We start from the raw sequence: 13,418 nt of genomic DNA, 5'->3' as shown, positions 1-13,418 counted from the left end.
CAAAGTTGTGTTCTACTGTCATATAATTAAATAGGTTTGCATTTAAATGATCATCATCTTTAATCGAGGTTCTTCATTGAAGGTATGTAATTCGTTTATCCTCAACTATATTTTCTAGCTTACATGTTCTTGATGAGTTTTTGTGACTTTAGATATCCGTGTGTTTATTTTATTTAATTGCATTGTAATGTTACAAAGTTGCAGTGTGATGACTAGTTAAGGAAAATTTGGACTTTTGATGGATTTAGATCTTGAGTTGGTTGACAAAGGAGACATGACATAGACGGAAGTAAGATAGAAGAAGAAACCGGTATACAAGAAGGAGGAAGATGAGACCACGTACTTTGTGATGAATGTTCCAACAGATGTTAGAAGAAAAGAGATATGGAAGTTGTTCGAAAAATATGGCGACGTCACTGACGTATACTATCCTGGGTCACTGGGTGGAAGGGACAGAATGGGCAATACTTTGTATTTGTCAAATTCAGGGGAGTCCAAGCAATCTCACTATCACATCTAGGACACATGCAATCCATACTTACACTTAAGGAGAACCAAACTACAAAAAATCAAATACATCGGTGGAGTGAAAATACTTATTGTATTTGATCGGTCTGTTGTTGTAAGAAACTTCATGATAAACAAAGACAGATGGGGCGAATTCCTGAGATGGGTCTGGGAGATAATAAACAAGTCGGAGATGATGAAAATTCTTCAACGCATGTGATTCAAAGTCTCGGGAATGAAGTGCGAGATGAAACAGTGCATAGGAACTCGACGAAAATAAATGAAAATGGTACGTTGCTAACAAAAACTATATTAAATACCCTAGGTGGGAGCCATGCAATAACAGATACACATATTGTAGTAAACCAAACAAATGGGCTCTTACTTGAGGGTTGTTTTGGCCCATTTCCGTCCACCTTGCTCACTAGCCCAATTCTTCAAGGTTCTCTCCTCAGTTCATATCCCAAATAGTCGTCCTTAATGAACCCACACTGTTCGTCGAAACTCCAGAGACCATGAACTAGAACCGATCACTATGGAAAATCATACTATTAATATCAATAGAAGTGAATTTGAACCTAGATTACAATCAATTGGGGTTGAGTATAGTGATTGTGCTTCTTCATCTAATGAAGCTGAAATGACGCCCATGATGAATTTTTAAAGTCGAACTCAAACATCTCAAGAATAATATAAAAAATGGAGAGTCACTAATTATCTCAAAGAAGAAACAAAGTTAAGAAATCTGAAGTTGTGGGTTGACAAACTGGATACAATTGTCGAATCTCGACCACTTACCGACTTAGAATTGGCTGAAAGAAAGAATGGATATAGGAAAATTTGAGAAATGGAGAAATAGGCGATAATAAACTTGAAACAAATATCAAGAATAAGATGGGTTATTGACAGTGATGAAAACACTCAGTTTCTCCATTGATATTCGAATAACATGAACAGAAAAAAAATATATATATATAAATAGCCTCATGGTAAATGGCGTCTAGAGTACTAAGGTCAATGCAATAAAAGTTGAGGTTCTTAACTTCTACAAAAACAAGTTTCACGAAAGATGTTCCCTCCCTTCTCCCTTCTGAAGCCAATGTAAAATTGGAATCACACTTCTCCATGGATGAAATCAAATTGGTGGTTTCGGCATGTGAAAAAGACAAAGCCCCAAGCCCAGATGGATTTACATTTAAACTTATCAAAGGTCAATGGGATATTTCAAAGGAGACATCTATTCTTTTGTTAAATACTTCAAGGAATAGGGTGTTTTCGTGCAAGGATGCAGCTCGTCCTTCATTACCATGATCGAAAAAGTCGAAGATCCTCTTAATCTAAGTGAGTTTCTCCCAATAAGTCTTGTTGGATGTATGTACAAGATAATCACAAAACTCTTAGCAACCCGGTTGAAATTGGTAGTAGGGCACAACATCGATGAAGTACCATCAGCCTACGTTGTAGAATAAAACATTCTAGGCGTTCCCCTTCTAGTCAATGAACTATGCTCCTCGGCCAAACAAGTCAAAAGCATATTTTATTGTTTAAGGTTGATTTGATAAAGTATTTGAATCAGTCAATTGGGAATATTTAGACTCCATTCTAATGCAAATTGAGTACGAAGACAAATGGAGAGGATGGATAAAAGGGTGTTTATCATCAGCCATGGCATTAGTCTTATCCAATGGCTCTCCAACGAATGAGTTTATAATGGAGAAAGGTGTTAGGGGGGTGGGCTCTTAATCCGTATTTCTCTTCATTATTACAATAGAAGGACTTAACATTGCCATGAAGACAATTTGCGAGAAGGGGGTATTCCAAAGGGTTAAAATCCCACACACTAACGATTTGGTTTCCTATTTGTTTTATGCAAATGATGCCTTCTTTGTGGGTGAATGGTCCAAGAACAATATTAGAAATTTGGCAAGGATTAATAGATGTTTTATGTATCATTGGGACTAAAAGTTAATTTTCAAAGGTCGAAAGACAACTCGATGGGTATCTCCTTTATGATGTGAACCAAGTTCCTTACTATTTACCTACCTTGAGTACCGGTATGTAACATCCCAAAAATATAGGTCAAAAATTTTGTTTTAATTAAGTTATTACATAAAACCATCAGTATAAAACATTCATAATAATATCTCATGTCAAAACCAGTGATCAGGAATGTCATCATAAGATAATATCAGAGTATAATCCCAAAGACCTCCTGTATAGAAAACATATTGTGATGCACTGCGATCGAGCCGACTCCTTTCCTTTGAAAATGAAGTACCTGAAACCAAAACTGGAAACCGTAAGCACGATACTTAGTGAGTTTCCCAGAGTATACCACACACACAATCCATATACCATATATCCTGTTAGCTATAAAAGCTACACACATATCATATATCCTGTTAGCTATAAAAGCTACACACATATCGCATATCCTGTTAGCTATAAAAGCTACACACATATCACATAAGCCATGCATACATAAAACCTATAATAGTGTCATGGGCTACCCCACATGGTCTTTACCTAGGACTACCATGGGCTCCCCCACATTGTCTTACATCCAATGTCATAGGCTACCCCACATGGTCTTTACCTAGGATTGCCATGGGCTACCCCACATGGTCTTACATCCAATGCCACGGTCTCTCCTCGGGGTCTTCATGCAAAACACACAATCACATATCATATCAAAACACAAAATGGCTAACACATATATCATAATCACACAATGGGTCGACCTTGGTGCCTTAGACCCATGGGTATGGTGAGAAGACTCATCTGGCACTGCTGAAGTCCCGCAGATAAAACTCCAGTGTTGGTTGATAGGTTCCCGAACTGTCAACATCAAAGCATCACCCAATTAATAATTGGGTTCCACTACATAACCATAAATACATACTTTGGATAATTACTACATTACCCCAAGCTTAGCTTTATTCCATCCCAAGGTCCAATCCATAGGCCCAAAAGTCAAACTAGGAATCAAAGCCCAACATATGGCCTAATTTTCTAAATCGGGCCCAAGCCTTTACATGGTCTTATTCAAAGGCCCAACCATTTATTCTAGTCCATCATTTGACACTCTAATGGCCAAATAACATATAATCATTAAGGCCCAAACTATGGCCTATCTATGGCCCAATTTCCAAATTGGGCCCAACTCCCCACATGGGCCTTACCTCCAAGCCCATTAATTATTCGAGTCCCTTTGCTTGATCTTGGATGGCCCATTAATAGCCCAATCATCAAATGTAACGCCCGTGTTTCTAGGCTAGGCATTAATATTGACATAATGGTCTAGGTTAGCCTTTGTAACTCATTTAGAAGAAATGAAAAGGAATTATGTGAATTTTATGTGAATTATGTGTTTTATGCTTAATTATGAGGGTTTAATTAATTAAAAATAAAAATAAGCATCAAAATTAAAGTGTGAGATAAGCCCGATATTTTTACATAAAGTTGTAGTGGTCGAAACAAGGATTTCGGGGATATAAAGAATACCAAAATCCGAGTTACAACGAAGAAGTTATGACTTATTGAAGTTTCGCGACAAAACCGGCACGGTGCTGAATGTCGTAAAAAGTGAGTTTTTGATAAACTACTTTTTAGCCTTAGTAATCTAAACGAAAGTCGTAGTATTCGTTAAACCGAGAAGTTCGATAAAAAGAACGCCCAAATCTGACTTCGTATGAGGAAGTTATGATTTTTCGAAGTTTCAGCGCAGCAGTAGACAGCTAAAAACTCGAATTTTAGATCGAGCGGTTTTTAGCCGACACAACCTAAACAAGAATTGAAGGTCTCGTCATTAGGAGCACAACGGTAAAAAGTCTGACGAAAACGGACGTCGGATGAAGAAGTTATGAATTTTTAACAGATTTCCTGTCCCGGTCTGTTAAAAACAATAATATAAAATTTAAAGTCAAAATTAGCCGACAAAGTCTAAACGGAAGTTGTAGATCGTAATTTTAGCTACGCGTGCATATAAAGAACGTTAAAAACGGAGTTCGTATGCGAAAGTTATGGATTTTAGAAGTTTTGGCACGAAAACCGAGAAATTTCGCATAGTCACACAATTGCCACGTCACCCTCGCTTAGAAAGTGACACGTGTCCTGCTGAGTCACCTGGCTGCTGAGTCATTAGGCTGCTGAGTCACCGAGGCTGCTGAGTCATGCGAGCCACGTGTCCTCTTCTGATTCGACCGAGGAGGAGGCCCAATCCGAAGCAGCCAGCTCCCCAGCCGAAGCTTCGCCCAGCTGCCGCGTGTGTCCGCGCCTCGCATAGCCTAGCTCCGAGCCTCGCAGGTGCGCCAGCAAGCCGCGGTCCACTTAGAAGCCGACAGCGAACCCTCGCATGTGCGAGCCAGGTGCGAGGCATGTGCGAGACCCTCTGCGAAGCCTCTTAGCCGTCGGATCCGGAGACTTCTCAGCCGTTGGATCAAACTTCGGACCCTATAAATAGAAGGGTACCTGCGAGGGTTTCCGGTTACTTTTGGAATTTTGCCACTTTTAGCCCCTTTCTCCATATTTTCTTCATCTTAACATCCCGCAAAGCCCCGGTATCGATTGTAAAGCCCGGAATACCCCACGAAGTGCCCGAGAAGCCCGGAAAATTTATCTTTTCGGTTTCAAAGCCCGACCTTTCGCAGAGCCCGGTTTCTCAATAAAACTCCCGGTTTTATTAGAAACGATCGTTTTAGGAAACGAATTGCTGCCCGATTTTCACCAAAATAAGTGAGTGTGTAGTTACTTTCAATTTACACATAGATATGAAGTATTTACCTTGAAATACGTGTTATGTGTAAATATATTAATTGTTTGACTGATGTGACTGTTGAATTGATGTTTTATACAAGTTTTAAACTGTATATGCTTTTTATCTACAAAATATGTTGGGTAGAACATGGGTAGATGAAATAGTGGGTATGATGAAAGGTGAGTTGGATAAAGGAGATGATCAATAATATTGATCATGAGTTAAGGGTGAGTGGTGAAAATTTGAGAGAATCACTTACCCAAATTGTTGGCCCCCATCATTCAGCAGAGTATGGATGACAACCATGGACTATTCTAGACAGTCTATGGAACACTAGCAGGCCCGCAACCTGTAGGTGTAATGAACTATATGTTCATTTGCTGTACTCTAAAAACCCATTGACATGTATTGCAGGAGAGAACACCTGTAAATAATATTGTCGATAAATGAGAGCTATGGACTTAGCACATGTTGAATAAACTTTGGCAGCTATGGAATTAGTGTCCGTTGTATAAACCCCGGTCACGAGGTGACTTTGTGTCTATTCCTTAGGATGAATCCTTAGGAAGGAGTGATAGTTGATTCTTAGGGTAAACCCTTAAGAAATAAATAAAATAATGGGGTTTGGGGTAGTTAGGTTGATTGATTGATGTATAAACATAATAAATTTATGTATTGTGGGTTGAAAACCCTATATGCTCACCAGGCTTCCAAGCCTGACCCACTCAGCTGTTTATATTACAGGTAGAGGACCCCGAGCATAGTCGAATGATGATGATGAGTGAATTTTGGATTATAGGCCAGTAGTTACAAATAATTGTCGTAAGGCTTATAATGTCTTGTTTATGCTTTTGATCTGTATTGGAACATGACATCCCGAGGTTTTGATATAAAAAGAAATGATATATTTCTTAAAGAAAGGTTTTGACAAACTTTTATCATATTTTGTTTTGGGGACCAACTCCGCAACATCTTTTATAAAGATTTCTCTGATTTGATTTTTAAAAAGCATAAATTAAATCAGTCTTTTCTGGATGAGAAATTTGGGGATGTCACATCAAAGCCCAAAAGAAAGGTCCAACAACAAACCCAAGTTAAATTATGGTTTCACATAAAATGGTAATTTGGGTTAAGTGTTTCTTACTTAACTCATTAAGAACTTAATCCATTGAGTCCTTTACTCTACTAGATAAATGATATGGAGAAATGGGGCCTAATACACAATTCAATCTCAATGGCCCAAAAGTGGGTCCAATAAGTCCAAGGCCCAAATACTCACAATTAGGGTTTTCTAAACCCTAATTAGAGTTTCCACCCAACCATGGCCCAATATGCCCAAAATGAATCTTAAAGCCCAATAGGGTGTTGCTAGGTCCATTAGGGTTTTGCTTGAGGGGCACCACCCGCTACCACCTCGGGTAGTGGTGGTCAATGGCGGCTCACGGCGGCGGCTACCACCTTAAGGTGGTGGTTATTATAATTATTTTCATTACTCAATGCTAATTACAGTTACAAAGGCTTTTATCCAAAATACCACACACACACACACAGTCACACCGTGGTGGTCGGCGGTGGCGCTAGGCGGCAGCCACCACCTCACAGTGGTGGCAGTGGCGGTCCTCGGCTTTCCGGCTTGACAAACACGCACAAAAAAATGCCAGAATGCATATAACACTTTAGCCACCCACCTGGTGGCTAAAGGCGGCGATAGGCAACAGCATAATCGGTGGTAACAGCAACAACTGGACACCGATGGCGGCCTAAAACCCGTCCCCGATTCTCGACTTTCGGAGCCCACAATGTCACATGCAGCGAATGTGGCGTTTGGGGTGGCAAAATAGCCGTGACAACGTAGCAATGGGACGGTGGCACCAATCCTTGGTGGTTGTAAGGCTCTAACAGCGACAGCGAGGGTGGGAAACTCCCACCGGTTACGAAGATAAGTCAACGAACAGAAAAGGGGTGAGAAAGTAGTGAATACGACGAGGCAGGAGGCAGCGGCCTTGTCGTCGTCGGCGAAGGGTAACAGTAACAACGCTCGTCACGGAGGTGGTTTCCGATCTCCACGGTGATGATGGTGCGGCGCCGGAAGTCTAGAAGGGAAGGTGGCGATCGGCAGAGGGGATACAAGAGAGGGGGGTTGCGGCTGCTAAGGCTCCTGGGTTAGGGATCCCGAAGAGTGGCGAGTTAATATACCCGGTCACAACCAAACTTCCCATGATATACAATTCCAGCCCCTCTTTCTCTTATTCCTTTCAATCTAAGTCCCTATTTTACCTTTTTAACCCCATTCTCTGAATTTCTTTACAAATAAACTCCGGAATTTACCAATTAGCCCCTGGACCTCTAAGATCTTTTCAAAAGAAGTCCCATAAATTACCATTTAGTCTCTGCCTTCATAAATACTTACAAAATTAATCTGGAACTTACACTTTTAACCCCTAACTCCTAAAATTCTTCACAATTTAGTCTGGGACATACATATATTAATTTATTTAAATAAATGGCACGTTACACGGTTGGTGCAAGCGTGAATCTCATAAGAAATTGGTAACTTGTAATCAACAGATTTCAATCCAAGTTATCAACATGGAAAGCAAAACTCTCTCATTTGGCGGAAGGCTAACACTTCTCAAATCTGTGTTAGGTAACTTACCCACTTACTTCTTCACAATCTTTGTAGCACATATTGGAGTAATCAGTACTCTAGAAAAGATTATGAGAAAAATATTATGGGGAGAGTTCGAAAATAAGAAAAGGATATGTTGGGTGGTGTAACGACCCAAAATCCATAAGTAAAATTTTCATTTTTCAATTCATCAATCAAAACATCACATGTCTCGAAAACATCCAAAATACAACCATCACAAAATATTAGAGTAACAAAGATCATAAAATGCGGAAATCGTGAGGAGGAGGATGTTGTGCCATCATGATGGGTTCTTCCCTTTTGTATCGGAAGTACCTAAACTCAATACATAACAGTAAGAACAAAGCTTACTGAGCTTCCCCAAAATACCACATACACTAAACACATAAATATAACAACACGAGGCTGTGTTAGGTCCATAACGACCCCCAGGTCTGTATCATTCCTATGTAACAGCAAATAGTTGTGTCAGACCCATATCAACCCCTGGTCTGTATCAACCCTGAGTCCATAATGACTCCGAGCCCCAAATTGGCTCCACATATATATCATACAATCACATAAGTAATATTTACATAATGGAAAACATCCTACACATACAGAATAATGGGTTAACCTTGGTGTCTTCAACCTAATAGTATGGTAAGAAGGCTCACCTCTTACTAAAGGTAACCGAATCACACACTCTAGTTGTTGCTAATACGACTCCTCACACTAATGAAAACCCAAAGACATGCCTAATAAAAATCAGGGTTTTTGACCCATAATCAATGGTCCAAATCATACTTTATCATATTTAGGGCAAAATAGCATTTCGCCTTTCCTAAACAAAACCCAACTAATAAAAACCCAAAACTCCTAATGGACCAAGGCCCAAAAATGGCCCGATGGGTTTTCTAGGAGTACACCCGACGTATTCCACATTACGCCCAGTGTACGGTTGAACCACAAAAAGGTTATGGGGCCATAATCCTCTACACCCAACGTACACAGGTTACGCCCATCGTAATCACTTAAGTCTGAAACTTTAATTTAAGGTCTTAATGGGTTAAGACTTAATGTCCAAACTTTAAATCCAAGCCTAATAAAATTTCTAAATCCATAAAGGTGCAACCTTTATGTCTTTTCATGGAAAAAGGAAGCTAAAAAGCAAAACCCTAACTTATATCATCATCTAAACTTCCATAACTCTTGCACGGATGAATGTCAAGGACCAAGCATGCATTTTATGACACTATATACCCTTAAACGTTTGAAAGGGCAAATTAAAAGCTCTAGTGTATTCAATAATCACAAAGATCAAGGTTTTGGAACAAAAAGTGCATAAATCTAAGCTTAAACAAGATCTAGCAAAGAAAATACAAGCTTGAGAGCAACACTACAACTCCATAGGTCTTGCTTCATCACCAAGAACACCAAAATATCACTCAAAGGCTTCAAAACTCACACACAAAGATTAGGGCTTCGATATGGAGGCTAAGAGAGATGGAGGCTGAAGGTAAGAAAGGGTTTAAGGCCATTAAGGTCTTTAAATAGGGTCCAAACCCTAAAAATTAGGGTTTTTCCCATGCTTTCGTCTGCCGAGTGTACACACACGTATGCCCAGCATACATGAGGGATTTCACAACCATCTTTTAAGGTCCTACGCTCTACATACCTATCTCGGACGCCCATGGTAGGGACAAATTATGCAAACTTTGAAAGGAATCAATGCTAAAATAAAATTACCTGGAACACTTGCGTTACAAATCTCCCCCACTTGAATTAGACATTGTCCTTGAAATCCACTACTACAAACAAGTATAGGTAGTGCTCCCCCATCTCATCCTCTAGTTCCCACGTCCACTATGAATCCTTCTGGTGCTGCCACTACACCATCACTAGGTTCACCACCTTGTTGCATAGAACCTTGTTCTTCCTGCCGAGAATTGCAAACGGCCTCTCCACATAATTTAGGCACTCATCGACCTGAATATCATCTAAAGGAACCACCATTGAATTATCGGCTACATACTTCCACAACTGAGAGAAAAGGAAGGTGTTATAGATCTGACTGAGGTCATCGGTAAAATCCAACCAGTGTACAACCTTGCCCACTCGGGAAGAAGTCCTGAATGGACCATAAACTAAGGACCCAACTTGCCCCTCTTCAAAAACCGGATGGAATATTTTCAAGGTGAAACCTTCAGAAGCACCAAGTCCCCAACCTGAAACTCGACTTTTGAATGTCTTCGATCTGCATGACTCTTCTGCCAGCTTTACGCAACTTGCAACCTGCTTAATCAACTCAATGGTTTTAAGCACCACTTCAGTACTTCCCATGACTCGATGCCCGACCTCCCCCCAACAAATCGGGGTTGTGTACCTTCTCCCATACAACATTGCAAAAGGTGGTCGGCCAATGCTAGTGTGATAACTGTTGTTGTAAGAGAACTCGGTCAATGGAAGGTAAGCATCCCAACTCCCTATAAAATCTAACATATACGCATGGAGCATATCATCGGGCGTCTGAATCATCCACTCGCTCTGTCCATCAGTCTGGGGGTGGTATGTTGTACTAAAATGCAGCTAAGTACCCAACTCCTCATGAATCTTCCTCCAAAACCTGGAGGTAAAGTGAATATCTCGGTCCGAAACCACCAAAACCGGCACCCCGTGCCGAACCACCACATCATGAGCTAGCTTCTCTGCATATATGATCTATGCAATTAGTATCAAGTGTGTTCTTTTGTTCAATCTATCAACAATGACCTAGCTAGAATCAACTCTACACTCCGCCCTTGGCAGCTTTGTAATAAAATCCATGGTGATCTCCTCCCATTACCATATGAGAATGAGTAATGGTTGTAACTTGCCATGGGGCCTCTGATGTTCGGCCTTGAATTTCCAACAAGTCAGGTATTGTTGTACAAATCATGTTATCTCCCTTTTCATACATGGCCACCAATAACTCAACTTCAAATCCCTATACATCTTCGTAGCCCCCGGATGGATCGAAAACGTTGACTTATGTGCCTCTTCTAGAAATGTATGCCTCACCTCACCAGTAGTTGGAACCCAAAATTTACCACACCGAGTTAACAAACCCCGACTATCTCTGATGAATAAAGGAATCTATCCTCTGATCCGCTTTGCCTTCCAATTCTCCTTTTTCAATCCCTCCACCTGAGCCTCTTTGATCAAATCTAATAAAGGAGATATGATAACCATCTTTAGATATATATATCCTCGATAAGTGTACTTATATCCTTACGAATCAAAGCATCGGCCACCATATTAGTTGTGACAACCCGTTATTTTCATTATTGTAAAATTCAAACTAAAGTCAAACTTCTTGTTTCATCTACCTTATTTAAGTTAGATTTAAATTCTAGATGTATTTAAAAACCTTTTAAATAGAATTATTGCTTAGAAGTGAATTACATAAATCCGAGAACCCTCGCATAGCTTGAGACTTCGGACCGCAAACGGTTTGCAGCCAAAAACTCTTCTAACCATAAACGGCGGTCTTATGCACTCGGTGCAAGAACCAACGTATGTGTACCATCATTTTTGACCCTATATAGGTACTGTACTGTAAACTCCTCATCACTTCTACCCTTCTAGCAGTAAACACACTTTTTCTCTCAAAAGACACCAACCGTAAACCCTCATTTCCTCTTAACTATCATCCAACATCCTTTGAATCTTCATAGGATCTTGGCAAGAACACCAATTGTTCTTCATTTTTGCAACCAATCATCTTCCCATCTTCATATTTTGGGCTGCAAACCCTTGAATCTTCTTGGTGTCACCAAGAACACCAAGATCTTCTTGGGCCGTAAACTTAAGGGTTGGCGGTAAACTCAAAGCAGCTTTCTGAAATTGCTTCTAAAACTCTTATTTGTAAGTAAAACTTACAAATTAGTACAATTATTTATCATTCTTATGATTCTATTCACTAATTATATACATATATATTACGTGAAATGCATTTTAGGACTTGTTTGCCTTGAAATCTATCTTGTGGAAACAATTATCCTATATCGAACATTCAAACGAATCACTCACATAAGGTGAGTTCATACCCCTACAATTCTTTTAGGGGGCGGGGGGGGGGGGGGGGGGGGGGGGGGGAATACACATTTTAATTGTGTTAACATTTACATGTGAAAACAAGCAAACAAAAGGATTTCTTATGCTCAAATACTTATCAAAATCATCTTAAAACTCTTTTAAACTATTTTTAGATTTCTGTTTATTATAAAAATCATATTCATTTATATATTTATGTATAGGTATGCTTTAACAGACTTAGGACTATTGCTAAATACCATAGCTCCTGTTCCTTGTTTGGTTGTGGGCTTAGGGTTGGATCACTAGTTTGATTGCGTCTAAATCATAATTATACTTGCTAAATATATACACGAATATTAAACCCCATTTTCAAAGATCATACTTAACTCAGTTGCATATGTTGGGCAATTGAGTCTTTTCTCCGAATCATTTACAATTCAAACAAACATACTAGTAAACTATAATAGGTATAGTTTAGAGGATCAATACATACTATTTTCTAGAATAGGGAAACAATACATGAATCAATACATACATACTCTTACTATTCATTAGAAAGTATATCATTCATTTACAAGAACAAAAAGGAACTTACATACTATATGTGCATGAACGAGATAACTAAAATGTGAGATACTATTTCATGGCATATCAATATTCTTGCTAAGTCACGTTTTGTAACCAGAGTCTCGTGGAGGGAGAGCGTGAGTTTGTGTATAGACCTATACGGGACTAACCATCCCACACCTTGCTACTAGCTACAATGGAACATATAGGTCTACATGTGACAAATGTCATATCATTTTCGATGCTTGAAGAACGTCGTGTTTTATACTAGTCAATCAAGCATGGTTATAACCTTAATCATATTTTAACCTTAATTAACCAGTTTGGTTACAAGGCAGTTAATGCATCAGTAGTGTATTTTACATAATACTACTGTAAATGTTCATTTTCCATTACATTCAAACGGTGATATTCTCATATGAGAAATGCATACTATTTTTCTAGTAAAGATAGTTTACAAATATGGAAAACATACATTTTATGTTATTTCAAGTACAAACATACATTTTATAGTATTAAAAGAGAACAAACATACAAATAGTTGGGTCTTGGGTAAAAGACTACTTTTCATTTTTAGAAGAAAATATAGGATTTTTTGGGAAATATACAAACATTTCACTAAACAAATACAAATATTTTCATGAAACAAATGCAAACACTTGACACTAAAATACTTATGAACTCACCAACTTAAATTTCAATACTCTCTTTCAAAATAACTTGTATTCTCAGGGAACCAGTAGAAAGGTACACAGAAACAAGTTTTGAGAAGACGGAGCATGTTCAAGACTCATCTTTTATTTTTGTTATACGTTTTTGGTGTCATACAACTATACAAATAACAAACATGTATTAACTATATTATTAATGCAATGGATGTTG

Source organism: Lactuca sativa, chromosome 3 (genome assembly GCF_002870075.4).
Source record: "Lactuca sativa cultivar Salinas chromosome 3, Lsat_Salinas_v11, whole genome shotgun sequence".
NCBI lineage: Eukaryota > Viridiplantae > Streptophyta > Magnoliopsida > Asterales > Asteraceae > Lactuca > Lactuca sativa.
The sequence above is the reverse complement of the archived record's forward strand: the minus strand, read 5'-3'. Positions refer to the sequence as shown.